The sequence below is a fragment of the Anomaloglossus baeobatrachus genome, chromosome 3, assembly GCF_048569485.1.
Source record: "Anomaloglossus baeobatrachus isolate aAnoBae1 chromosome 3, aAnoBae1.hap1, whole genome shotgun sequence".
NCBI lineage: Eukaryota > Metazoa > Chordata > Amphibia > Anura > Aromobatidae > Anomaloglossus > Anomaloglossus baeobatrachus.
Window position 1 is genome coordinate 680,802,571 of NC_134355.1, and position 12,291 is coordinate 680,814,861.

A 12,291-nucleotide genomic window follows, 5' to 3' on the forward strand; every position below is an offset into this window, starting at 1 on the left:
ACTGGTTATCAAAAAGAGAGACCCTCCAGCTGGTTATCGAGGAAAGGGACCCTTCAGCTGGTTATTGGAGAGAGGAACCCTCCAGCTGGTTATTGAAGAGAGGAACCCTTCAGCTGGTTATCAAGGAGAAGGACCATCCAGTTTGTTATCGAGAGGAACCATCCAGCATGTTATCGAACAAAGAGAACATCTAGCTGGTTATAAAGGGGAGGGACCCTCCAGCTTATTGAGGAGAGAGACTATCTAGCTGGTTGTCGAGGAGAGCAACCCTCTAGCTTATCAAGGAGAGGGACCATCCAGCTTGCTTTCAAAGAGAGGAACTATCCAGCTGGTTATCAAGAAGAGGGACCATCCAGCTGGTTTTGAGGAGAGGGACCCTCCTCCAGCTTGTTATTGAGGAGAGAATGGTGGATGTGGCACAGACACAACTGTTCTGAGATGTATCACTGCCATTAATTTTTAAAGAAGTTAATATAGTTACATAGTCAAATAGGTTTTAAAAAGACCTGGGTCCATCAAGTTCAACCTTTCTCTGCCAATTACTCATTTTTTGTCACTAAATCATCTATAACACACAATATTATGTGTGCCGAGGAAATCATCCAGCCTCCACAGTCTGACTGCTCTTACTGTAAAGAACCCTTTCCTATTTACCTGCTGGAATCGCTTTTCTTCCACTCGCAGTGAGTGCCCCCTGGTCCTTAGTATTGTCTTTGGAAGGAATAAGTCATGTGCCAGTCCTTTGTATCCTGTATATAGGGATAATTATGCAGTGTTTGCTATACCTATAGCCCCCAGAGCTTCACATGACTACCTCCAGAGCGGGAGATGTTGCATTATTGGAATATCCGGTTTTGCATACAGTGCACATCTCAGGGATGCATTATTTGCCGCTGCCGGTGCTTGATGTCACCTCTTCACCTTTAGTTGGAGAACGCGCTCTCATCGTCCTGTCCGTCAGCTCATCATCTGAAAAGAAGAACAAATATGACCAAGAAAAGTCAGTCCAAGACAAAAGATTCCTCTCCTCCTTATAATTGGGACCTCGTAACCTGTATTCAGCGGTTACTGAGCCGAGGTCTAATCCAGGCTCAGTGCGGAGTATACGGGAGCCATGAAATATGCATGAAAGTGCAATTCTGCCCACAAGGTATTTATCCTGTGATGTATAAAACGATATTCTCCTTCTCGGAAATTTTGTGTTGACAAACTCAATCCAGAGCAACGACTTATATGTGTAGCATGAACAGGTTCATCACCTGACACTTGAGTCTGCACCCTGAGCTGCCTAACGTCCCTAAGGGGGTCTTTCTATCTGCCGCCATCACTAACCTAGTCCCTAGCTGTCCCTCCACTCACTCTGGCTAGTGCGAAGGCCAGTGAGTGCACTAGACATCACCACGACTGTAATAAAACACAGGGGAAGGAAGACAAACAGGGGGGCATAGACAAAAGGTTAGGCACCAATAGTTGCAGCCAAACACCAGGGCTGCAGGAGACAAGAGATCAGCAACTTCTCTGCCGCAGCCAAACATCAGGGCTGCAGGAGACAAGAGATCACCACCAATTCACTGCTGCAGCCTAACACCAGGGCTGCAGGAGACAAGAGATCAGCAACTTCTCTGCCGCAGCCAAACACCAGGGCTGCAGGAGACAAGAGATCACCAATTCACTGCTGCAGCCTAACACCAGGGCTGCAGGAGACAAGAGATCACCAATTCACTGCTGCAGCCAAACACCAGGGCTGCAGGAGACAAGAGATCACCAATTCACTGCTGCAGCCTAACACTAGGGCTGCAGGACACAAGAGATCAGCAACTTCACTGCTGCAGCCAAACACCAGGGCTGCAGGAGACAAGAGATCACCAATTCACTGCTGCAGCCAAACACCAGGGCTGCAGGAGACAAGAGATCACCACCAAGTCACTGCTGCAGCCAAACACCAGGGCTGCAGGAGACAAGAGATCACCAATTCACTGCTGCAGCCAAACACCAGGACTGCAGGAGACAAGAGATCACCACCAATTCACTGCTGCAGCCAAACACCAGGGCTGCAGGAGACAAGAGATCACCAATTCACTGCTGCAGCCAAACACCAGGGCTGCAGGAGACAAGAGATCACCAATTCACTGCTGCAGCCAAACACCAGGACTGCAGGAGACAAGAGATCAGCAATTCAGTGCTGCAGCCAAACACCAGGGCTGCAGGAGCCAAGAGATCAGCAACTTCTCTGCCGCAGCCAAACACCAGGGCTGCAGGAGACAAGAGATCAGTAATTTCACTACTGCAGCCAAACACCAGGGCTGCAAGTGGCACGGCTCCAAGAGCTTCTACAAGCTTCCTCCAATGGTGGTCAGTTTAGAATGATTTATTTTCTATAACCGGCATCAGGTGATGGGACATGTGACTATTTAAAGGGAATGGGAGTACCTTTAAACAAACTGGTTACACCTGAGATGATCTAACAAGAAACTTCCAGCAAGGAAAGAGTCCTTAACCCTTGTTTCACTAAAAGAAAGCAAATACATTTAATATCCACAGTCTCAATGCAAGACTCAGATCTCAAATCTGTCACAAGTCTCCCCAGGACAGGACACCCTCATGACTCTGATATTACAACTCACACAACGGACCGCAGGAATTGTGCACATGTCCTATTCCAATGATACCTGCGTCTTGAAAGTGAGCAGCTCCGGACATTGCCTGAAAAGCCTCTTTGATATTCCTCGTGGTCTGTGGTGGATTAAAACTCACTCTTGGCAAGAGGAATGGTGACACTCGGTTTCCAAGTTGTTCTAATATTTCAAACAGATAAAGCAGAAGAATAGTAACACTAGAGATAACCAGTCCTTACTAATAGTCCTGGTGGTCTAGAGTAACTTATGTGTCAATACCTAAGTTACCTGGTGGGCTGTGGTATTTTATGGCTTAATAATGTTGACACGCAGCTTTATATATTATTACTAAGAATTACAGAGTAGCAAATAGCAAAATTACAGTTCAACTTTAATATCCCTGGTGGTCTAGAGTCGTTCATGGATTTATGTGTAACATTTTGAAGTGTCAGACAGAGGCCACAGCTAGGATGTATTTAACCCAGTGCAAATTGGCAGCTTGCTCTTGCTAATGTATCTAAACAACTAAAACAAAGTGTTTTGTTGGTGTCCTCCTGACGCTCAAGACACATGCCCCAAATGCCCATTTCCATAGTTGTGTCCCTGGTCTATGTGTTATCACTGATCTCTGATAATTTAACAGATAATATATATTACATCTGTTTAGGGCTTCAAATTTAGTATTCACTATGGTGTAACTTGTTTTAAAGGTAGATTCACAAGTATATTGTCCCTGGTGTCCAGTAATTACTTACCTATTGTCAATGATTACAGTTAGGAAGATCATGAAGATACCCCGCCATTACCACCAATTTGTCACCAACAGCACTTCACTGCCTCCAATCCTCAGGACAATTGCACAATTGATTGATGGACGAGGCGACATCTGCTTTGGCTACTATGCCGATGAGGAACTTACAGTGAGCGTATAGAATATACACACCGGATTCCAACTCATGAAATATATATATACCTCAGCATGGTCACTGCCAAGCTCTGCAACAACCCCAAAAAAAACTATCTGCTACCACCAACTGTTTATACAGGCAGATAGGACAGGTACAGGTAGTGTGTGGCTTCAGGGATGCGATTTATAGAGCAAGAGGAACATGGCTATTCAATTTTATATATAAAATCTGAAAAGTAGGTAGTGCTTAAAAATATGCAATATGTTACAAAAGGGAATGAAACAATACAGCATATACAAACAGGAAAGGTTGTAAAGTCAGCTCACCCATCCATTCATGGAGCCATGCAGCAGATCGCAGCAGTGTCAGTTTCGGACCTACTTGTCCTTATTCATTGTATACAATGAATAAGGACAAGTAGGTCCAAAACGTGTATGTGAGAATTAGGACATTACTGATCATTCCTTTTTTTATTTTATATGGATTGAAAGTTTTTTAAGGACTTTCTAATAAATTGTATTTTTATGAAACCTGAGTGCTGGATTATTCCCTCCCTTTGCTAATACAGCATATACAGCTATATAAAATAAACAAAAGAAAACTACTTGACTTGTGGTCGCAGGGGCGGCACAATACTCTTTTTGGAAAGGAGCTCTCCTATTAGAAATTATGGAACAATCCTACACCAAAGTGCACCTTCCAGCAGTGAACAAGGCGTCAACTCAGACTTCTGTATTTATTAAAGAACAATCCCCCCTCATATCTCCCCTCAGTAACATCAGCTGGGGCTGGCTATGGGATGTGGCTAAGTAAATTTTATGAGATCCCCATCTTTCAGGGTATAGTCACCCCCGGAGGTTCCAGACAGAAGATATCATGGTCATGTTTCCTATCACAATTTTACCTTTCTATAGATAGGCGATATGACTTGTGTATGGTCATCCATCTGTTAGATATTAATTTGGAGCTCATCGGCAGGATTCACAGTTATGTAAAAATTATGTAGTTGTCGCGGGCGGAGGAGGGGACGCTGCGCTCACCCACTGCTCGGGTCCGGCCGCTGCTGCTGCTCGGTGGTGGCTTGAGCGGTGGGCCGGATCCCGGGGACTCGAGCGGCGTTCCTCGCCCGTGAGTGAAAAGGGGATTGGTTTTGGGGATTGATTGTCCGTGACGCCACCCACGGTTGTGGTGAGATTGGTGACACCACCGCTGCTCTGGACGAGGATCCCGGGAGCGATGACGGGGAGCAGCTTGGATGTTGGTTCTCCCCTCCGTGGGTAGGGGGTTGGTTGTCCCGGGGCCCGATGAGGGGTAGGATGGATGAATGGCAAGCGGGTTACGGGGCCTGGTGAGGTGCAGGGTTGCGGGGGCAGCGCTGTGCCGCACGGCACGGTGGTACTCACTCAGCCAATGATGAACACAAAGTCTCCTGTAAAACAAACGGCTGGATGGACGGGTCCCACAGATGGCTGCGGTGTTTCTCCTCCCGGCAGGTTGATGGTGACTGCCTTTCCCTGCACCTGTGTAGTGTGTATGGTTCCAATGGGTTTCCACCGGTAACCCGCTCCCCAGCTTGTATGGAGGCTGAGGGAGCCCCTTTTGCCCGCAGGCTCTGGCCCTGGGAACTGAAGCCTTGGCGGTGACTGTGTTTCCCTTCACAGTTTGAGCTGTCGCCTTCTATCGGGACTTGGCTGCTGGGAAACCCAGGAGGTTCCCTTCGCTAACGGATTTGACAAATTCAACGGCGACTCCTAGCCTTGTCGGGGTCCGCAAGCCCCGCTGGATGGTGCTGGCTACTCTTTGTTCACCGGTCCGGTACCGCCGGGCCACCGGCCGTCCACGGTCCTTACGGCTCACTCCAATCAGCCTCTCCTGCAGACGGTCACCACCGTCTGCCAACCTTGCTGTACCGTCTGGGCCACACACCCGGACCGCTTTCTGTCTGCTCCGCTACCATTTCACTTCCTTCCACTTCAAACTCCAACTCTCTACTCCCTCCTTTTCACGCCTCCAGGACTGTGAACTCCTTGGTGGGCGGGACCAACTGCCTGGCCCACCCCCTGGTGTGGACATCAGCCCCTGGAGGAAGGCAACAAGTATTTTGTGTTTGGCTTTGGTGTGCCTAACCGGGGTGTGGGGTGTGTTGGTGTAGTACCTGTGGCGACCTGGCTTGTCCAGGGCGCCACATAGTCATTTACCTTGGGATCACAATGCTGAAAATATGTTTACCATAATTATTCCTGCCACAAAAATCCAAATATTCATAACTTGGCTCAGGCTTCGGTCTGGCTACGATCAGTGTTTGGATATTAAGCAGAGCTGACTCCAGAGGTGACAGAAGTGTCGTATGATCTCAAGCTCTGTATATACACAACCCAGGCTTTTTGTCTGCTTTACAGCAGATGTACCAGGCCAATTACCTGTCCACACCATGAGGTCCTACTATAGGCTGAACAGGGGTCAGATGTAGTGTTAGATTGCAAGCTACTGGTTCATTTCCACATTATGATGAAGCCATATTTTACTAGAATGATCCTCTAATGCCATTACATAGTGACACCTATGAAAGAAAACAAATTCATTTAGCTACGTTTTTATCGTGTCTTGCATTGATGAAAATCGAGAACGCCCAAGTGCTATCGACCTTCACAATCCAGCTATAGAACATCCATGATTTCCATCTGGTCCATTTATTTTGGTTATGTTAAGGATCTTTATCTAATCCCACCTTGAAATGTCCCCACCTCTATATGGGAATGCCCCTATAGCGTGTGATTCTGCCTCTCTTCAGCTGTGGGGAGCTTTGAATTTGCCGGGATTGAGAAGTTGGGCAGCATGCCCCTGGTGGGCTACTGGAAAGGTCTGGGCATGTTCCAGTGGCAGATGACCTTATATATTTGTCCTGCCAATAGTGTAGTAACCGATCCCATATACACATTAACACCATGACCTATAGGGTCACCAGAACTTGCATTTTTTCAGAGGAATCCTGCAACACTTAAAGTCTCTCTCGGGAGGACGCGATGTTCTTCTAAACACATCTGCCTGTGAGGAGGAAACCGCTGCACAGAAATCAGACGTCTTCCTTCATAATGGGATCTCAAAGTATGATGCGGCCCCGGGCGTTGTGCCCGCGGTGCGCCCATCTTTTATTCATATCGCAGCATGTTAAACATGCTCTTTACACACCGCAGTCCCTCAAACTTTAGGAATGAACAGAATCAAAAGAAATCACAAAGAATCAATCAAATTCCACATCACTATCGAATGTTTCTATGTATACAGGGCCGCTCCGCTGCTGTATGGCCTGACGTAGGCGCAGGGCACCATTGTATACGTCCTCTGCATGGACAAACTACCGCTGTGGTATATGACGTGCGCGATGAAGGCCAAGTGAATAGCACAAGTAGTACAGAAGAGATGGCGTCAACATTGGCCATATCATTGGTTTGGTATATATAGACCGTTGTTACGGCATTGACACTCCCTACTGGTCTCACCTCTGCTGCCCCCATTGACTCTGTCCGAACCTGCATTCTTTGGTTTCCCCTGTTCATCTGTTGGCCCTCTGCTCTCTGTGTCAGGGACTCCGACGTTTCCCTAATGTCCCCCGCGTGCTCCATGATGCCTGGTCTGTCCTCTGGCTCCCAAGGCCCGTGTATATGCAGTAGGGCTCGGCCACAAAGTTTTCCCTTTTCTTAAAGGGTCAGCACGACTTCACCCAGAAGTGTCTCTCGGTCCTCCCCATTTGGCACAGTGCATATAAGGCATCCTCCCCCATTGGGAGGTGCCTGATCAACATGTCCCCATAGCTAGTCTGCCCATGCTAGTCATCAGGTCCTCATGCTTTTCTCACATTCCGTATGGGTCTGTGACTCTGTCTCTGTTCCCTATAGTTGTGCCCATGTACCCGCCTGTGACCATCCTGTGTTCTCCAGACCCTGCAAGCTCTTGCTGCCTGCCTTGGACCACCAGTATCAGCCTGTTCCGGACCATACCAGCCTCTGCTTCATCCACTCTGGTTCCTGTTTCTCGTTTTCTGGTGCCAGCTGCCGAAGGTATTGCGTTCCCCCTGGTCACATATCGGCGCCCCTGTTTCCTCTGTGTCAGGGGTGCTGACATTTCCCTGCTGTCCCAGCCTGTTCCATGCTGCCTGGTCCATCCTCTGGCTCCCTAGACCCGCACATTCGCAGTAGGGCCCTTGGGAGTGCTCTTGTGGCGCCCCTGAAGCTTCAGTCGCCAAAGAGGTACTGCATCTCATCCAGAGGTGTGGTATTCCATCCTGGGTAAGGAGGAGGTCATCACTCTGGTTCCTGTTTCTCGTTTTCTGGTGCCAGCTGCCGAAGGTATTGCGTTCCCCCTGGTCACATATCGGCGCCCCTGTTTCCTCTGTGTCAGGGGTGCTGACATTTCCCTGCTGTCCCAGCCTGTTCCATGCTGCCTGGTCCATCCTCTGGCTCCCTAGACCCGCACATTCGCAGTAGGGCCCTTGGGAGTGCTCTTGTGGCGCCCCTGAAGCTTCAGTCGCCAAAGAGGTACTGCACCTCATCCAGAGGTGTGGTATTCCATCCTGGGTAAGGAGGAGGTCATCACTGGTTCACACAAAGCACAACACCCTCACTTAGTAACACCTCACCAGACATGGCAAGGGCGTGATTATACCCGAAGCCAGGCTGGGGGGTGGTGGAGACTTAATAGTAGGTACTGATTCATTCAGTCAGTGGTGGAGTGTGGAGAAGGAAGGAAAGGAGTAGTGGAGGAGCAAAGACCCAAGGCTTGGAGCTGGTTCCATTCGCCCCGGGCACAGACTGAAGGGGTCCTAGAGAACACGGGAGTTAACCTTCCGTGGCCTTGTTCCACATATAATCTACAGGTGGAAGGACATGGTCGCAACACGGGGACTGGTCCCTAGGCTAGAGGAGAAAAATCTACATACTCCACAAGCAGTGGCCGAGGTGACTTTAACCTCTTAATGACCCATGACGTACCCAGTACGTCGTGGTGAAATCGCGGCCCCCGAGCCCTGGTGGCTGTGATCGGTGTGCAAAAACCTTAGATTCGAGGACAAGAGGACTTCTGCCTGACCTCAGGAGAGGTGGTGTCTCCTCCCCGGACCTACGGAGGCTGTGATTGGCTGACGAACGCCGCTCAGCCAATCACAGCCACTGTGATGTTTCAGCCATTGAAAATGGTTGAAACATTGAAATCCAGCCATGATCAGTGCAGCTATAGCCATTGGCTGGAGCTGGATGAATTTTGTTTCACCCGCCCCAAGCTCTGATTGGAGAGACCAGCCTTGTGACCGATCTCTCCAATCACTTTGGATCTGGGGCCAGTGCCCTGTAGGTGACCACTCCCCTCAGCTTCACTCCATCAATGAAAGCCGAGTAGAGTGATCTCTGCAAGTGCCATTTGGTAAGTGCCCCCGATCCATTGTTGCACCTGGTCAGCCCCGCTACTGCCCCCTTTCAGCCGTCGCCGCCGCAGCCACCGCCGCTACTGCCTCCGATCTGCCACCGGCCTTCTCCATCAGCTGCCCCCCCTCCATCCGCCAACGCCCTCCCGATCAGCCGCTGCCCCCCTGCATCCACCACCGCTCCCCCCTTCAGCCACTGCTTCCCTCCCCAATCTGCTGCCCGCTCTCTCCCACCTCTCACCCTCCTGCATCTGCTGCCCCATCTCCCACCTCTCACTCTCCTCCATCTGCTGTGAAGCTGCTGTCTAGATCAATCCTATAATCCTATATATATATCAATCTCACCTTCTACAGTAAGTAAAAAACTTGAAACTGCATCCCTGTGTCTCTCCGTTATTTGCCTGCGCCTCCGGCCCAGCAATCCACGCCATCACCTACTACTACTACCACCATCCGCCCTGGGGCCCAGCTCTACCTGTGGAGAGCTGTACGATCACAGCTGTGTCACCATCGGCCCCGGGGAGCCCCATCTCGCAGCGGCGGCATCCCAACTTGCCGCATACCACAGGTGGCGTCTCGAATAAACTTTCATCATCCACTTCCTATTCCCTAAACTACACCACCGGGGTCAAGGAGGAGGGCCATGCCACAGCAGCGTCCCAGGAGCAGAACCACTACCCGGTAACGAGTCTCCCCGGTGTGGGCGTGTCACTCTTGCAAGCTCCTACCCTTGCCTGGGACCAACCGGAACCAGCCTGCTCTGGACCACACCAGCCTGTGTCTCATCTGCTCCGATTCCTTGTCCTCGTCCTTTGGCACCAGCTGCCGAGGTATCGGGATTCCCCTGGACTGCCTCCAGGTGGACACTTTTCCGTGTGTGTACCTCCCTCCACCTCCAATGGTTGTAGTGAAGAATCCTTGGCCACCCAGGTCCGCTCCTCCCGGTCAGTGACAGGTACGTTGGACCACTAGACCCACTTCCTCCTCATCCGGTTACCCAGGCGTGACAGTTGTCACCCATGGGATAAAATTTCTTCTTCATAAGTGTTTGGGTTCTTGAATCATGAAGGTGTCATGCCGAGAGGTGGACCAGGACTAATGTTCCACTTGAAAATTTGGTATTTTCCTTCTTTGTATTCGCTACTAATAAAAGTTGGTCTTTAGATATTGGATGTGTCAGAATTTGATTTTCCTTTTTTGTTCTTCCAATTGATTACATTGACACAATGGTCTGTGCGCACTTTCTATTTGATGCCCACTTTTATGCAGATGTTTTGCCCACTGATGGATTGAAGGTCACCAGTTGACTGACAACACCACCATTCTGATAAGTTTGATCATTCTTACTGTCTCAGCCCTTTCATGAGGAACACAAAAAAGTGAAAAGATGTAACAAACTAATGTGTTCCAGTTCTGAACCTTGACCGGTGCGGTGATAGGTGGGAAGGTGGAAGCCTCTTCCATGATGGGAAGCATGTCCACAGCCCAGCAGGATGAACGTGCAGGGGGCAGAGCACTCTTTTCCAGCTGGGTATTGTGTGGGCTCCAAGCCCATAAAGCCAACAACCTGAATGTCCTTAAAATCATTGGTGAAGGTCAGAAGACCGATAACAGAATGGGCTCAGTGGCCAGCAGGGATATAATGGATCCTAATTAAATCCCTCCATATCGTAGCCAGCTACCCTGGTGCCTGAAACCTCTTTCCCTGACCCCCCTTGACTTCAACTTTCCCCTTAAAATGATATCGGATTCCAATTTTACAATTGACCCCATCTCTCTGGTTAGTACCCTCTTCTTTTTACAACCTGCTCCAATATCCAGCAGCAACTCCTTAGATCCCACCCAGGGTCCCCCGCAGCAAAGGTGAGATCCTCGTATAGGGATAAAAAGGTTATATACAGGGTGCCTTTGAGACTTGAGAAGCATTTTGTATTTCTAATAAAAGGGTAAAAATTTAGGAGAAAACATCTTCAGCAAGCAGGTCAGCTGTGACAAACTATTAATGAAGCAAGGAAGATGGGGAAGATGGTTGGTCCTCCTACTTGGAGATGTAATACTTAGGTTCTTAAATTAAGGGAAGGAGTTCTCTGTTATCAGTATATATTTGTTCTGAACATAAACGCTCTCACACATGGGTAAAAGAAAAGAGGAAGACCTTATACAGGGAGACGACGCTCCCGCACCTTATTGGTCCTTGTATAGATTAGAATGACCCTAGCTATACAACTAAACATACCATCTCGGACCGGACACCGTAAGCAGCCGTCAAGGGGTTTCTCGTACCTCCTGAAGGACCAGAAGGGAGGCCGCAACACACTTCCTACAAGGAAAGAGGAGGGTGTGCCGGAACAAAGAGTGAAAAAACTACACTGGCAAGCAAAAGGGTAACAATGTTTTGAACTTTTGGCTTTTAGGCTCCATATCTCACCATCCACTACAGCATTGAGCGTGAGACGACCTTCACGTTATAGACAATCATCTTGGCTATCTCATACATAAATGTGACTTACGACTATTTAGCATATGATTAGTTATGTAGATTCTTCTCATGTCGCTGCATTGTTACCGTTTTGCTCTTTTTCTTCCTGTATACTACAAATTACAACCTGTTCTCACATTCCCTAATAGATCAGTGCGTTAATAGATTGATTCCCAAGTGAGAGGTCAGTGGTTCGAACCAAGGAGCAGCCATGAAGAAGATTTCCCAAGAAAACAGAAGCCGCATCATCCACCTCATTGATAGCGGTCTCTAGGTCAAGAAAATTGCCAAACTGCATCATGTGAGGCCATGACAGGTGGAAGAGTAAGAAATTAAATTTGTCAAGTCAAAATCTAAGAGGTGAGGTCCAGGCAAAATATCGGAGTCAACAAGTCGCTCATCACAAGGTCTATCACTTCTGGTGACACCCGGCAGTGGAGGTGGCTCGTCTGCTCCATAATAGTGACATCACAGACGTCCATGCGAGGACCGGGCAATGCACGTTACATGAGTCTGGAATGGTGGCCCGAAAAAAGGTGAAGAAGCCTCAACTTCAATATTGTCATAAGAAGCGTCGAGCGTCGGCTCGAGTTTACAAAGAAATACGAAACGTGGAAGATTGGAAACAAGTGATTTGGAGCAATGAGACGAAAGTCAATAGACGGCTCTGATGGGGGAAATGGGTCTGGAAGAAACAAGGGAAAAAGGAGCGAACGGGTCTAAAAATTGAAGGAATTGTCAAGTTCTTGTGGAGGAAACCTGATATTTACAGACAAAGGCTTTGGTTACTTAGCCAGGATCGATGGTGGTCTCAATGCTGAGCTATATGTGAGGATCCTACAAGACGAGTTACTTCATACACTCGAGTACTAT